This window comes from Neomonachus schauinslandi, chromosome 1, assembly GCF_002201575.2.
Source record: "Neomonachus schauinslandi chromosome 1, ASM220157v2, whole genome shotgun sequence".
Taxonomy (NCBI): Eukaryota; Metazoa; Chordata; class Mammalia; order Carnivora; family Phocidae; genus Neomonachus; species Neomonachus schauinslandi.
In genome coordinates this window covers 154,710,414-154,723,953 of record NC_058403.1, presented here as the reverse complement: position 1 = coordinate 154,723,953, position 13,540 = coordinate 154,710,414, and the positions used below count along the sequence as shown (strand labels likewise).

The window sequence follows — 13,540 nt, the reverse complement described above, 5'->3', positions numbered from 1 at the left end:
GTGTTCATCATAACAAGCACCCTCCTTAATACCCATCACCCATTTAGCCCACCTCCCTCCCTCCATCAAACCTCATTTGTTCTCTATCATTAAGAGTCTCTTGCAGTTTGGGGCGCCCAGGTGGCTCAGTCGGTTAAGTGTCTGCCTTTGGCTCAGGTCATGATCCCAGGGTCCTGGGATCGAGCCTTGATTTGGGCTCCTTGCTCAGCAGGGAGACTACTTCTCCCTCTGCCTTCTGCTCCCCCTGCTTGTGGGCATGCTCTCTCTCTCTCTCTCTGTCAAATAAATAATCTTAAAAAAAAAGAGTCTCTTATGATTTGCTTCCCTCTCTCTTTTTTTTTTCCTCGTTCCTTTATGTTCATCTGTTTTGTATCTTAAATTCCACATATAAGTGAAATCCTTTGGTATTTGTCTTTCTCTAATTAATTATTTGGCTTAGCATAATACATTCTAGCTCCATCCATATCCTTGCAAATGGCAAGATTTCATTCTTTTTGATGGCTGAATATTATTCCATTGTGTATGTATATATATATATATACAATGTATATATATATATATATATATATACATATATATACCACCTCTTCTTATTCGTTCATCAGTCAATGGACATTTGGGCTTTTTCCGTAATTTGGCTACTGTGGACATTGCTGCTATAAACATTGGCATGCATGTGCCCCTTCAAATCATTGTATCCTTTGGATAAATACATAGTAGTCTGGTAGAATTCCCCTGAGAAACCATCTGGCCCTGGACTTTTGTTTGTTGGGAGATTTTTGATTACTGATTCAATTTCTTTGCTGGCTATGGGTCTGTTCAAATTTTCTATTTCTTCCTGTTTCAGATTTGGTAGTTGTATGTTTCTAGGAATTCATCCATTTCTTCCAGATTGCCCAGTTTTTTGGCATATAATTTTTCATAATGTTCTTTTATAATTGTTGGTATTTCTATGGTGTTGGTTATGATCTCTCCCTTTCCTTTGTGATTTTATTTATTTGGGTCTTTTCAATTTTCTTTTTGATATGTCTAGCTAGGGATATATCAATTTTATTAATTCTTTCAAAGAACCAGCTCTTAGTTTCATTGATCTCTTCTCCTGGGTTTTTTTGTTTTGTTTTGTTTCTATATAGCTTATTTCTTTTCTTTTTTTTTCAGATTTTATTTATTTATTTGACTGAGAGAGACACAGCAAGAGAGGGAACACAAGCAGGGGGAGTGAGAGAAGGAGAAGTAGGCTTCCTGCAGAGCAGGGCACCCGACGCGGGGCTCGATCCCAGGACCCTGGGATCATGACCTGAGCTGAAGCAGATGCTTAACAACTGAGCCACCCGGGTGCCCCCAAGCAGCTTATTTCTGCTCTCATCTTTATTATTTCCTTTCTTCTGCTGGCTTTAGGCTTTATTTGCTGTTTCTTTTCTAGGTCCTTTAGGTGTAAGGTTAGTCTGTGTAATTAAAACTTCTCTTGTTTCTTGAGAAAGGTCTGTATGCCTTTATACTTCCTTCTTAGGACCACCTTTACTGCATCCCAAAGGTTCTGGACTATTGTGTTTTCATTTTTATTTGCTTCCATGTATTTTTAAATTTCTTCTTTAATTTCCTGGTTTACCTATTCATTTTTTAGTAGAATATTCTTTAACTTCCATGTATTTGTGGTCTTTCCAAATTTTTCCTTCTGGTTGACTTCAAGTTTCATAGCATTGTGGTCTGAAAATATGCACAGTATGATCTCAATCCTTTGGTACTTGTTGAGACCTGATTTGTGACCCAGTATGTGATCTATTCTGGAGAATGTTCCATGTGCACTTGAAAAGAATGTGTGTTCTGTTGCTTTAGGATGAAATGTTCCGAATATATCTGTTAAGTCCATCTGGTCCAGTGTGTCATTCAAAGCCATTGCTTTCCTTGTTGATTTTCTGTTTAGATGATCTGTCCATTGCTGTAAGTGGGGTGTTAAAGTCCCCTACTATTGTTGTGTTATTATCAATGAGTTTCTTTATGTTTGTTATTAATTGAGTTACACATTTGGGTCCTCCCAGGTAGGGGGCATAAATATTTACAATTGTTAGATCTTCTTGTTGGATATACCCCTTAGTTATGATATAGTACCCTTCTTCATCTCTCGTTACTGTCTTTGTTTTAAAATCTAGCCATAAGTATGGCTACTCTGGTTTTCTTTTGACATCCATTAGCGTGATAGATGGTTCTCCATCCCTTCACTTTCAATTTGCAGGTGTTTTTAGGTCTAAAATGAGTCTCTTATAAGCACATATAGATGGGTCTTGTTTTTTTAATCTATTCTGATACCCTGTGTCTTTTGATTGTAGCATGTAGTCCATTTATATTCAGAGTAATTATTACTAGATAAGAATTTAGTGCCATTGTAAAATTTTCATTGATTCTGGAGATTGTCTCTGTTCCTTTCTAGTCTTTGTTGCTTTTTGTCTTTCTTTCCCACTCGAAGAGTCCCCTTAAATATTTCTTGCAGGGCTGGCTTAGTGATCATGAACTCCTTTAGTTTTGTTTGTCTGGAAAACTTTTTCTCTCCTTCTATTCTGAATGGTAGCCTTGCTAGATAAAGTATTCTTGGCTACAGATTTTTCCCCTTCACCTTGACGATATCATGCCACTCTCTTCTGGCTTGCAAAGTTTCTGTTGAAAAAATCTGCTGGACTGATGAATGGATAAAGAAGATGTGGTATATATATACAATGGAATATGATGCAGCCATCAAAAGGAATGAGATCTTGCCATTTGCAATGACGTGGATGGAACTGGAGGGTGTTATGCTGAGCGAAATAAGTCAATCAGAGAAAGACATGTATCATATGACCTCACCGATATGAGGAATTCTTAATCTCAGGAAACAAACTGAGGGTTGCTGGAGTGGTGGGGGGTGGGAGGGATGGGGTGGCTGGGTGATAGACATTGGGGAGGGTATGGGCTATGGTGAGTGCTGTGAATTGTGCAAGACTGTTGAATCACAGATCTGTACCTCTGAAACAAATAATGCAATATATGTTAAGAAAAAAAAAAAGAAGATAGCAGCAGGGGAAGAATGAAGGGGGGAAAATCGGAGGGGGAGATGAGCCATGAGAGACGATGGACTCTGAAAAACAAACTGAGGGTTCTAGAGGGGAGGGAGGTGGGAGGATGGGTTAGCCTGGTGATGGGTATTAAAGAGGGCACATTCTGCATGGAGCCCTGAGTGTTATGCACAAACAATGAATCATGGAACACTACATCAAAAACTAATGATGTCATGTATGGTGATTAACATAACAATAAAAAATTAAAAAAAAAAAGAAAAATCTGCTAGCCTTATGTGTTTCCCTTGTAAGTTACTGACTTCATTTGTCTTGCTGTTTTTAAGATTTTTTTCTTTATCACTATATTTTGCAAGTTAATTACAATATATCTTGGTGTGGGCCTGCTTTTGTTGATTTTGCTGGGGTTTTTCTGTGCCTCCTGGATCTGGATATCTGTTTCTTTACCCAAATTAGGGAATATTTCACTATTACTTCAAATGAATTTTCTGCCCCCTTTTCTTTCTCTTCTTCTTCAGGATCTCCTATAATATGCTATTATGTTTGATGGAGTCATAAGTCTATTCTCATTTTGCAAATCCTTTTCTCTCTCTTTTGTTCAGCTTGAATACTTTCCATTACTCAGTTTTCTAGGTCAGTATTTCATCCCTCTGCTTCTTCCATCCTGCTATTCATTTCATTAAGCTTATTTATCTCTGCAATGTTATTCCTCATCTCTGTGTTCAGGGTCTCACTCAGGACTTCAACTCTTTTCTCAAATCCAGGGAGGATTCTCATGATCATTGTTTTAAGTTCTCTATTAGGCATGTTACTTAGATGTCTGGCTGTGGCCTTATCCTGCTCTTTCATTTGGGATAAATTTCTATCTCTTCATTTTGTCTGTCTCTCTGTGTCTGTTTCTGTGTGTTAAGAAAGTCACCTGTGTCTTCTGCTCTTGAAAGTAGTGACTTTATGAAGAAGAGTTCCTAGAGTGCCCTGTAGTGCAGTGTTCCCTGTTCACCAGAACTTCAGGGGAGCATCCTTTGTGTGCTGCTTACACCCTGCTTACACTTTTCCTTTCAGTGCAGTCATCTGCACTCTGCCTGTTGTGTGCTGTGTTTGCTCTCTGTGTTGTTAGTGGGACCCAGGCAGGCCAGTTCTGAGGGGGTGTGCCCACCAGGGAACTTGGAAGTGAGGCCACGGTGTTAGTAAAATTTGTGCTGGGCTGCACAGATGTGATATTCCTCCAAGCACTGTGGTGGTTGGGGGCTGTGTGTCAGGGCTGTCAGGGGCATGAAGCTGGGCCAGGCTGGACCTGGTGTGTGATGGTGGCTGGGGGTGTGCTGCTGGGTGCAGTGTGGTGGCTGGGCCCTGAGCCACAAGTGGGCCCAGCATGGTGGTTCTGCATGGTGCACAGCAGCTGTGCACCCAGTGGCTTGTAGGGCCCATCTGTGGCTTTGACAAAATTTGCCCCCAGCCCAGGGCCAAGATTAGCTGGCTTGGAGTGGACTAGTCTTCAGTGAAACTTTTGGGTGTGGTGCACTACTAGTGGGTTAGGTAGCAAGTGTCTGTGCAGTCCCACCTCTCACAGTGGCTCTGTTTATGCTGAGCAGCCGTGGAGGAAAATGGCACCTGCCACCTCCCTCATTTTTGGAGAAGTACCCCAACATGCTCCAAAATCAGTATAAACAGATCTGTCTCCCATTTGCCCCTGACTTTGTGTAAACTGCCATTTTTATGTTGCTTCTCCATGTAGGCTGCTGTCTCTCTAAAGGTGGTGGACAGAGCTATCACTCACCCTCCCTCCTCACCCAGTGCTAAGTCAGCAGACTTTTAAAGCTCCAGGCTCTAAGTACCACTGGTTATATAAACTCATGGAATTTGGCCCCTCTGGTTTTTAAAGCTAAGCATTATTGGGATAAGTCTTCCCTGTGTGAGTTCCCTGGTGCAAGGGCCCATTTCTCTTCCCTCTCTAGATGCACAGCTCCCTCCCTGCTGTGGGCAGCCTCCCTCTGCCTTTCTGACATTCCTAACCTTTCAGATGCAGCTTCTTCTCTATATTTAGTTGTGGAATTTATCTGCCAGTCTTCAGATTGCTCTCCAGTTTGTTGACTTGGATATGGACAATATCCCTTTGAAAAAGTGGGATGGGATGAGCTCAGGGTCCTCCTACTCTGCCATCTTCCCAAGCTCCCTTAAATGTCCCTCTTAAAAACTGCTTTTGTGGCATCCCAAGGATTTTGAACTGTTGTGTTTCCATTTTTATTTGTCTCCAGGTACCTTTTGATTTCCTCTTTGATTTCTTCATTGGCCCACTAGTAGTTTAGTAGCATGTTGTTTAACCTCCACATGTTTGTGTTTTTTTTTTTTCCAGTTTTTTCTTGTAACTAATTGCTAGTTTCATACCATGAGGGGGAAAAAAAAAGTCTGGATATGATTTTAGTTTTCTTAAATTTACTGAGACTTGTTTTGTGGCCCAACATGTGATCTATTCTGGAGAATGTTCTCTGTGCACTTGAAAATAATGTGTATTCTGTTGTTTTTGGATGGAATGTTCTGTATATAGCTGTTAAGCCCATCTGGTCTAATGTGTTGTTCAAAGCCACAGTTTCCTTATTGATTTTCTGTCTGGGTGATTTACCCATTGAAGTAATGGGGGTGTTAAAGTCCCCTACTATTATATTACTGTCAATTTCTCACTTTAGTTCTGTTAATATTTGCTTTATACATTTAGATGCTCCAGTGTTGGGTGCATAGATATTTCTAATTGTTATATCCTCTCATTGGATTGATTCTTTGATCATTATATAATGCCCTTATTTGTCTCTTGTTATAGTCTTTGTTTTATAGTCAATTTTGTCTGATATAAGTATTGTTATCCCAGGACGTTTAGGTGGCTCAGATAGTTAAGCATCTGCCTTCAGCTCAGGTCATGATCTCCAGGTCCTGGGATCGAGTCCCATATTGGGCTCCCAGCTCAGCGGGGAGTCTGCTTCTCCCTCCCCCTCTGCCTCTCCCCCTGCTTGTGCTTTCTCTGTCTCTCTCTCTCTCAATGAATAAATAAAATATTTTTAAAAAAGTATCACTATCCCAGCCTTTTATTCTTGTTTCCATTTACACAGAAGATCTTTTTCTATCCTTTCACCTTCAGTCTCTATATGTCTGTAGGTCTGAAATGAATCGCTTGTAGGCAGCATATAGATAGATCTTGTGTTTTTCTCCATTCTGTCACCCTATGTCTCTTGATTGGAGCACTTAGTCTATTTACAAAATGAATATTGATAGATATGTGCTTAGTGCCATTCTGTTAATTGTTTTCTGGTTGTTTTTGTAGTTATTCTGTTTCTTTCTTCTTGTGCTGTATTTTCCTTGTAATTTGATTATTTTGTTAGTATTATACTTGGATTCCTTTCTTTTTTGTTTTTTGTGTATCTATTATAGGTTTTTGGTTTCTGGTTACTATGAAGTTTATATATAATATCCTATGTATTTAGCAGTCTATATTAAGTTGGTGGTTGCTTAAGCTCAAACATATTCTAAAAATATTACATTTTTACACTTTCCACACGTTTTATGTATATGATATCATATTTTACCTTTTATTTTACATATCCCTTAACTAGCTTTTGTAGATATGATTGATTTTACCACTTTTGTCTTTTAGTCTGCATACTAGCTTTATAAGTGATCTACTACCTTTAGTATATATTTGCTATTGCCAGTGAAATTTTTTCCTTTTATAATTTTGTTACTTCTATTTATGGCTTTTTCTTATCTGCTTAAAGTAATTCCTCTACTATTTCTTGTAAGACCAGTTGAGTGGTGATGAACTCCTTTAACTTGTGTTTGTCTGGGAAGCCCTTATCTCCTTCAATTCTGATGATAACCTTGCCAGGTAGAGTATTTTAGGTTGAGGGGTTTTAAATATATCATGCCACTTTCTTCTGGCCTGCAAAATTTCTGCTGAAAAATCACCTGATAGCCTTAGGGGGATTTACCTTGTATGTAACTATTTGCTTTTCTCTTGCTGCTTTTAAGATTCTTTTATTTCTAACTTTTGATGTCTTAATTTTAAACTTTGAGAAACAGTTTATTTTACCTTTTATTACAAAGGCACAGAAGTCATCTGAGACCTCAGATATTAACCTACTGCATACTAATGTCACACAGCTAATGTACAACTTAATATGATCATTAAAGCTTACAGTGTGGTTTTCCAATTCATAATGAGTTATAGATTCTTTCTATAAGTAATAATTAAAACAATTGGTGGTACTTAAGACCAATATAGGCCTAACAAAAGGGAACTGAAAATTCCTGCAAGGGCAGTTTTGTTTCTTGATAGAAGTAAGACTTTAATGGTGAAAGTCTACTGCCTACAATAGGTACATTGGACCCAGCTTTTCTAACAAGTTAAAAAAATATATGAAAGCAGTACTGCGATCATTCACAGACTATTCTATCATTCCATCAGTTTCCAGTCTTCAAAAATACATATTTAAAGGTCAGAAGTTCTGGGTTTGGCATTGAACACCAAGGTGAAGGCCCCTGCCAGGCCCAGGCAGGCTCTCCCTGGGTGTCCTCACTGGAGCAGGGCAGCCCCTGATGGATCAGGTCCCACAACAGTGTCTGTGCTGGTGGCCTGCTCCACTCCATGTTTGGCACTCACTTTGTCCTCAGGCAGCCCAGACCTGCTTGTGTTCTCATGTACCCGAACAGTCCCTTCCTTCATCCTGCCAACACTTCTAGCCCCATCATCCTGAGATAATGAAGCCATTCATTCTTGGGCATAAAAGTCCAAATGGAAGGCTTTCCCTGCCATCCACATAACACAATGGGACACTGAAGGGTATCCAGTTTAGTAGGGTCTGAGTCGTACGTCAGGATGATGCTCCCTCTAGCCAAGTCCTTGGTTTGGCTATATGTCTCACTGCTAAGTTTTCTTTAAAAATGGATTTTCCTGGGTCAATAGAATTTTAACATCTTCCATTGATACAGTGATCATTCTTGAATTAATAAATGGATACAATGTGTATATTCCCTCTTGTGCTAACTGAAAAGCACAATCAAACTTTTCATCACTGTTATTCCAACACCAGACTTTTATCCCAGTGTTTATAACTTTCATCCTCTCACTATTATTCAGCAGCACATTCCTTAGCTCCTTGGAGACTATGTAGAGTTGCCTTTTCTTCCCTTCCATAGTTTGGGTTAACAAATTCATCTTAGGAATGAAGGACCCAGTACACAGAATTTCTGGATAGGTGGAAATAATACAGGAATTATACAGGAATAAATACAAATGAATCTTCTTTAAATTCTTCCAAATAACTTCATTTTATTAGATGGAGAAGGACCACACACTCCATCTTTCTTATTTCCATTGTTCTCTAAATTCTCAGTTCTTTCCATTATCTATGTGTTGTCAATTCTGCTACCTGGTTAACTTTCCAGCTCAGAAGTGTCTGTAATTTTCCTTCTGTGGGATTTGCAGTGTTGGACCAGTTTCTCTGGGTACCACAGATTCACCCTCCAGCTTTGGTGGACATTTGTGCCATGGAATTGAAGACTTTTTCTCTCATACATCTACAAAGAACCCTCCAGTATTTGATGATGTGGTAATATTCTAGGTCACCACTCTAGGTGCATCCCCTGTAACTTTTCTGGGTCCTTTGGTAGGAACATGGTAGGCCAAATCTGGGTATGTCTGCTGTGAGGACTATCATCCTACTCTGTAAACCACTGTTCATCTTTCATCATTATCTTCCACTGTGTAATTCCAGGCATCCATTTTAGTCCTGGCAGTTCAGAAAACATATCAGCAAGCTCCAAAGCACCTTCACTTTTTTTCCAGTAAAGATGCTATTACCACTTCATCTTCAATGGGGGTTTAGTGAACATGTAGAAGACACCAACCTACCACCTTCTACTAGCTTCTCAGTGTCTTGCATTGCAATCCACAGCTATAAATCATGCAGCTGCAAGTTATATAAGGTCTTCCACTTTTTCCAGACATCACTGCTTTTTTTCTCATAGTGCCATCTCCACTGCAAGGGACATCACATAAAATGCAATTATAGAAAAGAATCTCTTTCCTCCTATTTACATCTATTTTGAATCTAGATATGCCGAACACATCATGGTTGATCACCATGGATGCAGAGGCTGCTCAGCGTTTTGACCTGATGAATGAGCAGATAGCAATGCTTGTTGTCCTCATCATCGTGACAACAAACCCTTCAGGAAAACGGACATTCATGTCAGCATGTAACATTTCAATTAATTGTGTGGTCTTTGATCCAGGTGCTAAACACGTGTCTAAGATCTTACAGAGAGGGTGAGTATTAAGTAACAGTAGTGGAATCATGCTAACAGCTTCTTGACAACTGATTTTTCCAGATTCAGTTTCACTAACTAGAAACTGGTGAAACTTTTTCAATTGTGGAGACCTTCTCAGATTTTTCCACTTAAATTTTTGTGCCAGGAAATTTCTTCAGAATACCAACTCAGGGGCTGTGGAACTTTAACTTTCTGACCTTCCACTTCAGGTTCTCCAATTTCTTGAAATACTTGTTCTTTAAACAATAGAGAGTTTTTTGTGTGGCTTTTGTAACCAGTAATCTAAAGTGGCTGCGGGGGGGGAGGGGTGCCCTGAGTGCTTCCATGACCTGGTCCCATTGGCCCTTGGGCATTCTTGAACTCCTGGTAATAGTGCTGGAAGAGCTCGTTCTCCTTGACGATCTGGGGATACCTTCCTTCCCAGCACACTTCATTGTATTTCCTGCCTTTCTTGGCACCATCCTCTTGGCCCTGATGCTGCTGCCATCCCTGTTGCTGCCATTGCTGCTGGAGCCACTGGTCAGCAACTCCCATGGCCCAGATGGCTGCCCACACCCACACACACCTACCAGCCACCACTGGCTGGGGAGGACCTGATATTTTAATTATTATGTGTCTTGGTGTGGACCTCCTTGGGTTCATCTTGTTTGGAGCTTTCTTTGCTTTCTGGACCTGGATATCTGTTTCCTTCCCCAGGTTAGGAAAATTTCCAACTATTATTTCTTCAAATAAATTTTCTGGGGGGCACCTGGATGGTTCAGTCATTAAGTGTCTGCCTTGGCTATGGTCATGATCCCGGAGTCCTGGGATCAAGCCCCCCCCATCAGGCTCCCTGCTCAGTGGGAAGCCTGCTTCTCCCTCTCCCACTCCCCCTGCTTGTGTTCCCTCTCTCACTGTGTTTCTCTCTGTCAAATAAATAAATAAAATCTTAAATAAATAAATAAATAAATTTTCTGTTCCTCTTTCTCTTTTCCTTCTGGGACCCTTAAAATGTGAATGTTAGTGTGCTCAATGTTGTCCCAAGAAGTCCCTTAAAGTATTTTCAGTTAAAAAAAATTGGGGGATCACCTGGGTGGCTCAGTCAGTTAAGCGTTTGACTCTTGATCTCAGCTCAGGTCTTAATCTCAGGGTTGTGAGTTCAAGCCCCGCACTGGGCTCCATGCTAGGTGTGGAGCCTACTTTAAAAAAAAAAAAAAATTTTTTGCTTTTCAGCTTGGTTGCTTTCCACAGCCCCCTCTTTCTTTCTTTTTCTTTCTTTCTTTCTTAATTTTCTTATTTATTTATTTTTTAAAGTTTTATTTATTTAAGTAATCTCTACACCCAGTGTGGGGCTCAAACTCATGACCCCCAAATCAAGAGTCACATGCTCCTCCAGCTGAGCCAGCCAGATGCCCCCACTGCTCTTTTAGATTGTTAATCCATTCTTCTGTATCCTCCAATCTGCTGTTGAATCCCTCTAGTTCATTTTAGTTACTGTATAATTCAGCTCTGATTGGTTCCTTTTTATATTTTCTCACACTTTGTTGAAGTTCTCACTGAATTTAGCCACACTTCTCTCAAATCTGGTGAGCATCTTTAGGACCATTACTTTGAACTCTATCAAGTAGATTGCTTATCTACATTCTGTTTAGCTCTTTCTGAGGTTTTGTCTTGTTCTTTAGTCGAAATATACTTCTTTGTCTCCATTTTGTCTGTTTGTTTCTATGTATTTGGTAGTCTCCTGGTCTTGAAAGTAGTGGCCTCGGGATGCCTGGGTGGCTCAGTGGGTTAAGCGTCTGCCTTCGGCTCAGGTCATGATCCCAGGGTCCTGGGATCGAGTCCCGCATCGGGCTCCCTGCTCCGCGGGGAGCCTGCTTCTCCCTCTGCCTCTGTCTCTCTCTCTGTCTCTCATGAATAAATAAATAAAATCTTTAAAAAAAAAAAAAAGAAAGTAGTGGCCTCATGTAGAAGGTATCCTATGGGGCCCAGTAGTCCAATTCTTCTTGCCACCAGAACAAGGTATTTCAAGAGTGTCTACTGTATGGGCTGTATGTGCCCTCTTGTTTGTGACTGGGCTGTAACTGCTGTGAGAATGCTGTTGGGTATGGTTGGCTTAGAGACCTAGCTGTAACTGCTGCAAGTGCACTAGTGAGTGGGGCTGGTTCCCTCACTGGGGCAGGAATCCCCCTGGAAGGGCATCAGATGTGGCCTAGGCTGTCTGTTGGGTTTGGTAGGGCTGTAGTCACTTTGGGAGAACACTGGTTCCCAATTGAGACTGCCTGCTAAATGTGGCAGGGAAGAAGCCACATTGGAGGGGTACCTTCTGGGACAGATATGTTGGGTGAGGCAGGTCTACAAGGGAATACTAATACCAAGGTTGAACAGTACTAGTAAAGTAAATGGAAAGAATCAGAACTGGCTCCCACAAGTGTCCAGACAGCAAGGCTGAAGGAAAAAAAAATGGCAACTGCCGGCATTTCTACTTCCAGAGAAAGCTCCTTCAGATCCCTGCCCCTCTGGCACATGTCCTAAAGTTAGTCAGTAAATCTTCAGGTGTAACCCAGGCTCTTTTCTTTTCTTTCTTTCTTTTTTTCCTTAGAATGAGAGAGAGAGATAGAGAGAGAGAGTACAAGCAGGGGCTCGGAGCCATAGGCAGAGGGAGGAGTAGGCTCCCTGCTGAGCAAGGAGCCCAATGTGGGGCTCGATCCCAGGACCCTGGGATCATGACCCAAGCCAAAGGCAGATGCTTAACTGACTGAGCCACCCAGGCGCCCCATCCAGGCTCTTTTCAAAACTGTTGCCTCTGTGCTGGAGTGATATGGAATGCTGCTCCTTTAAGAATGAAGACTTGGTTTCTTGTAGCCCTCTGGCTCTCCCTGAGTTAATGTCTGCCAATTTAAAAGCAGACATTATGGGGGCTTGTCTTTCTGGATCAGGCCTCTAGGGCTGGAGGTGCCTGATGTGGTTCTTGATCCCCTCGCTACTCAGGGAGGACTTCTGCACCTCTGATATCTCTCCTGCTTGTGGGTCACCATACTGGGGGTTTGTTTTCTGACCATGTCTCTGCCTCTCCTACCCTTCTTGATGTAGCTTTTTCTTTATGTCTTTGGCTGTGGATGATCTGTTCTGCCAGTTTTCAGGATGTTTCCAGAGTGAATTGCATTATATGTAGTCATTGCCTCAATGTGTCCATGGAAGGAGGTGAGCTCAAGATCTTCCTACTCTGTCATTCTCCCTGGCTCTCTCCAGCTGGTGTCTTTTTTGAAAGATAGCCTCATTCTTTATGTGTAAGAAAGAGGCAGAACCTCTTCTGCCTCTGGCCATTTGCCTGCAAGTGATGTCAGAAATGACCACAGCTGTTGCAGCATCAGACTTAGAGGTAGACTGAATGCATTGGAGTGATTGAAAGGGGAGACCATAACCCGGCATTTATAATCCTAATTCAGGAGCTGCCCTGCCCATTTTGGATTATTTTATGTGAAAAAATGTTCTTGGAGTTGAAACCAGCTAAGTTCATTTTCTGTTACCTATAGCTTTAGGTGTTGTTATTTGGGAAGGTAAGTGAGGGTGAATTTCTGGCATTTTGGAGAGGCTCTGGGGCAACCTCAAAGGTTTAAAGTGCAAAAGGCACAATCCAGCTGAGAAATACTCTCAGACAAAACTAGTGCATTCCCATGGCTGCTGGCCCCTCTTTCACTCCACGTCTGATTTCTAGGAGGCCTTGGGACCTCTCGGGTCAGTTCCGTGGTGCTGTCTATGATGGTCCTAAAAGTGCCTTCATTTCTGAGAGGAAATTGTTTTCCAAGTACTCTCGACTTACTGATGGTTTGTGTTTTCTGATTGTACAAGTTTTATGTGTTAATAGCAGAAAACCAAAAGGATGCAAAAAAGAAATTACTTGTAATCTTAGCATTCAACTGTTTTGGTATATACACTGGGTTTATTTGTGTCTGATTCATTTTATTCCCATTTCAAAATTTGCTCCTCATGTTCTATATATAGTTTTAAGATTTACTTATTTATTTATTTGAGAGAGAGCATGTGTGGGAGTAGGGGAGGGGTAGAAGGAAAAGGAGAGCAGCAGCTCCCCACTGAGCACAGAGCCTAATGACCCCAAGATCATGACCTGGGCTGAAATCAAGAGTCAGACATTTAACTAACTGAGCCACCCAGGAACCCCTCCATATGTAGTTTTA

General features: G+C 41.1%; 1 pseudogene; it reads right to left on the bottom strand.

Annotated features, from left to right (window-relative positions):
- Positions 1 to 7,608: 7,608 nt before the first annotated feature.
- On the bottom strand, positions 7,609 to 9,899 carry LOC110569650 (annotated as a pseudogene).
- Between the last annotated feature and the right edge of the window lie 3,641 nt (positions 9,900 to 13,540).